At 48.6% G+C, this 4,215-nt stretch overlaps 1 long non-coding RNA gene across 1 annotated transcript in view; it reads left to right on the top strand.

The window, feature by feature from the left end:
- The first annotated feature begins 323 nt into the window (after window positions 1-323).
- The window catches only part of LOC103274306, a 27,921-nt gene continuing 24,029 nt past the window's right edge, over window positions 324-4,215 (top strand). The window contains exon 1 of the long non-coding RNA XR_002482749.1: window positions 324-368. This is a non-coding gene — a long non-coding RNA (uncharacterized LOC103274306). The remainder of the gene's footprint in view (window positions 369-4,215) is intronic.

The raw sequence follows: 4,215 nt of genomic DNA, 5'->3' as shown, positions 1-4,215 counted from the left end.
TTTTTTATCAGTATAGAGATGAGGTCTCGCCAAGTTGCCCAGGCGGGTCTCGAACCCACGGGCTCAGGCAATCCACTCACCTCAGCCTCCCAAAGCGCAGGATTATAGGCTGAGCCACTGAGCTGGCAGCCCAAGCTCTTTATGCTTGTCTACACATAGGCTGACCAAGTGTTCCAATTTATCTGGAATTTTTCCAGTTTTATTACTGACAATTTCATGGCACTGGAAACCCCTCAGTCCCAGACAAACCAAGACAGTTGGTCACTCTGTGTTCCAGAACTCCATGAAGAGCTTAGATAAAGTGTTATGCCTGAAACAGCCTTTGCATTTTCACAAGCATTCCCAGGAGATTTCAGTGTGTGTCCTGGGTTGAGAATCAGGTAAGTCTCTACTAGGCATGAACTGGGGACACCCAGACTCTTGTGGTCTCCTGATCATCACCCCCTAGCCCTTTACTGCAATCTGCACAGCTTGCAGTAATGCAATCTCAGGCCTGGATGTCTATTAGAATCACCTGGGAAGTTTTGTAGGCCTAGCAGTTCAGGAATGCAAAATGGTACAGCCACTTTGGAAACCAGTTTGGTAATTTCTTTAAAAATTAAACATGGCTGGGCCCGGTGGTTCCCTCCTGTAATCCCAACACTTAGGGAGGCTAAGGTGGGAGAATTGCTTGAGCCCAGGGTTTCGAGACCAGCCTAGGCAACACAGCGAAACCCTGTCTCTACAAAAAAAAAAAAATCACCTAGGCATGGTGGCACATGGCTATAGTCTTAGTTACTTAGGAGGCTGAGGTAGGAGGATTGCCTGAGCCCAGGAGGTCAAGGATGCAGTGAGCCGTGATCATGCCACTGCACTTTAGCCTACACAACAGAGTGAGACTTCAACTCAAAAAAACTTAAAATAAAATTTAAAAAAATAAGGTAAACACATGCCAACCACCCAAGATATTCCACTCCTAGATATTTACCCAAGAAAAATGAAATCACAAATCCACACAAAGATCTGTACATGTGGCTGGGCATGGTGGCTCACACCTATAATCCCAGCTACTCAGGAGGCTGAGGTGGTAGGACTACTTGAGCCCAGGAGTTGAAGACAATCCTGGGCAACATAAGCAAGACTCTTCTCTTGAAAATAAAAAAATAAAAAATCTGTACATGAATATTCATAACACCTTTATTTTCAATAGCCCCAGACTGAAAACAACCCAAATGTCCACCAGCAGGGTAAACAAACTGTGGTATAGCCATGAACTGGAACCCTGCTCAGTAATCAGAAGGAATGAAATACTGATACATGTAAAACACAGATGAATCTCAAAAAACACTCTCCTTCTCTGGGAAGAGAGTAAAAGAATCCAGATACTAAAAGAGTACATGCTATACGCTTCACTTAAATGATTCTAGAAAATACAAACTAATCTATAGTTATAGATAGTAATAGGTCCATGGTTGCCCGGGGATGGAAGTTGGGGACAGGGTGACTGACAGACATGTTTATCATCTTGCTGGGGTGATGATTTCACGGCTAGATACAAACATGAAATAGTGCACTTTAAAAATGTGTGGTTTTGCCGGGCGCGGTGGTTCACGCCTATAATCCCAGCACTTTGGGAGGCGAGGTGAGAGGATTGCCTGAGCCTATGGGTTCGCGATCAACATGGGCAACTTGGCAAAACCTCATCTCTACAATAAATCAAAAAACTAACTGGGAGTGGTAGCGCATGCCCGTAGTTCCAGCTACTTGGAAGGCTGAGGCAGAAGGGCTCACCTGAGCCCAGCAGGTCGAGGCTGCAGTGGCCGTGAGTGTGCCACTTCACTCCACCCTGGGCGAGAGAGTGAGACTCTAACTTAAAAAAAAGTGTAGTTTATTAAGTGTTAACTATACTTCAATAAAACTGTTAAAGCAACGACAGTGTCCAGGCCCCATTCCAAGAGATTCCATTTCACGGCCTAACATGCGTGCAGACATCAGAACTTTTTTTTTGAGTTGAAGTCTCACTCTGTCACCCAGACTGGAGTGCAGTGGCCGCTCCCGGCTACCGCAGCCTCGACCTGCTGGCCTCCGGCGGTCCTTCCGCCTCAGCCTTCCAAGTAGCTGGAACTACAGGCACGCGCTACCACGCCCGGCTTATTTTTGATTTATTGTAGAGATGAGGTCTCACCAAGTTGCCCAGGCGGGTCTCGAACCTGCGGGCTCAGGCAATCCACTCACTTCAGCCTCCCAAGGCGCGGGATTACAGGCTGAGCCACCGAGCCCGGCTTCATCAGAACTTTTTTAAGGCCCCCCAGATGGTTCTCACGTGCAGCCCCAACCGTGACCCACGGCATGGGTGCCTTCTACCTGGGATCACCACCACAAACCACTAAAGGATTAGCCATGATATCAAGAGTGACGAGGAGATGAAGGACATCAGGTGTCAAACAGGATGTCAGAGATGATGATTTAGCCGAGTTTGACTTCGGAGACAGCGCTGACAGAGAATCGTGGACTCCACTAGGTGGCATCCGGACACTTCCCGTGAGCATGATTTCCAGGGGAATGAGAGATTCAGGGCACAGTCTGAGGTATGTCGAGGTTGAGAGAGAGAGGGCTGAGCAGATGATGTTGCTCCTTTGGTGGAGAAAGGCTCCCACGCTTGTTGGAACAGGTTGAAACAACCAGCAACTTGTGAAGATGTCAGCAGGACCCAATGTGCTCTACTCAGCTTGCCTTCATAGGCAGAGGAAATTAGATGATTACAACTGCAGTGTCACTTGAGGTTCAAGGAGCATTATTTTCGGGGCCTAAGCAACTCATGAAAAGTGAATTCATGATGTTGTCAAGAAGACCAACTGTCCTGAGCATAGCACTGAGCAGAAACCACTGCACATAGGGACCAGCACTTGGGCTTCTCTCCCTCATTCTGGAATGATCCTTACCTTTTTAACTTTGCTTTCCCCAAGCCACACTGCCTTGGGCCACTCCATTAGAGGACACCATGGCCACAGACTGTGACCCAGTCCCCTGTGTCTGCTGTGACTCAGGTCCTCCATCCCCATTGCCCCCTGCAGGCTCCTTCTATTTCTCATTCCTGCTGCTGACCCCTAAGCAATGTCAGAGTCACTCTCCCACATGATCACACACCTTTGGTCAACCCTGCAGGGTCAAGCACTTAGGGGGCCACAATTTGGAGGAGGGTTGTACAATTTAGGTCTTCTTGTTTGTGTTTCACTGTCCCTTCTGAGGCCGGGTATGGTGTGATGTGTTGCTCCGTGGGTTCTTGATTTTGCCATAGAAAAGCATGTCAGAGCAAATCCAAAGTATAGTTTAAGAAAGAATTTAGGCTGGGCTCCGTGGTTCAGCCTGTAATCCTGCACTTTGAGAGGCCGAGGTGAGTGACTTGCCTGAGCCCGCAGCTTCGAGACCCACCTGGGCAACTTGACGAGACCTCATCTCCACAATAAATCAAAAATGAGCCGGGCGTGGTAGCACGTGCCTGTAGTTCCAGCTACTCGGAAGGCTGAGGCGGAAGGATCGCCGGAGCCCAGCGGGTCGAGGCTGCGGTGGTCGGGAGCGGCCACTGCACTCCAGTCTGAGCGACCGAGTGAGACTCCAACTCAAAAAAAAAAAGAAAGAAAGAATTGATTAGAAAGAAAAGAGGCACACTCAAGGAAAGTGTGAGTGCTGTAAGAGAAAGGGCACATTAGTCATGCACGGTGGCTCACTCCTATAATCCCAGCACTTTGGGAGGTGGAGGCAAGAGGATTGCCTGAACCCAGAGGTTCAAGACCAGCCTGGGCAACTTGGCTAGACCTCATCTCTACAATAAATCAAAGAATTAGCCAGGCGTGGTAACGCTTGCCTGTGATTCCACCTACTTGGAAGGCTGAGGCTGAAGGATCGCCTGAGCCCAGCAGGTCGAGGCTGTGTTGGCCATGAGCATGCCACTACACTCCAACCTGGGTGACAGAATAAGACTTCACGCAAAAAGAGAGAGAGAGAGAGAGAGAGAAAGGGCACCTGCTTTGCCTCTGACAAGAAACTATATAATTCTACAATAAGGAATAAACAAATCATGAGCTAAGAGTGGAGGACTGCAGGTGTCTGGTCACAAGTTTTGATTGCCATCTCTCAGTCTTCTAAGATCACAAGGGCCTTCTAAATAATGGAAGTTGCCAGGCTCGGTGGCTCAGCCTGTAATCCCGCGCCTTTGGGAGGCTGAGGTGAGTGGAT

The sequence above is a fragment of the Carlito syrichta genome, unplaced genomic scaffold (assembly GCF_000164805.1).
Source record: "Carlito syrichta isolate Samal-C Ts95f unplaced genomic scaffold, Tarsius_syrichta-2.0.1 Scaffold314713, whole genome shotgun sequence".
Classification (NCBI taxonomy): Eukaryota; Metazoa; Chordata; class Mammalia; order Primates; family Tarsiidae; genus Carlito; species Carlito syrichta.
Note: the sequence above shows the minus strand (reverse complement) of the source record. Positions and strands in the feature narration are given on the sequence as shown.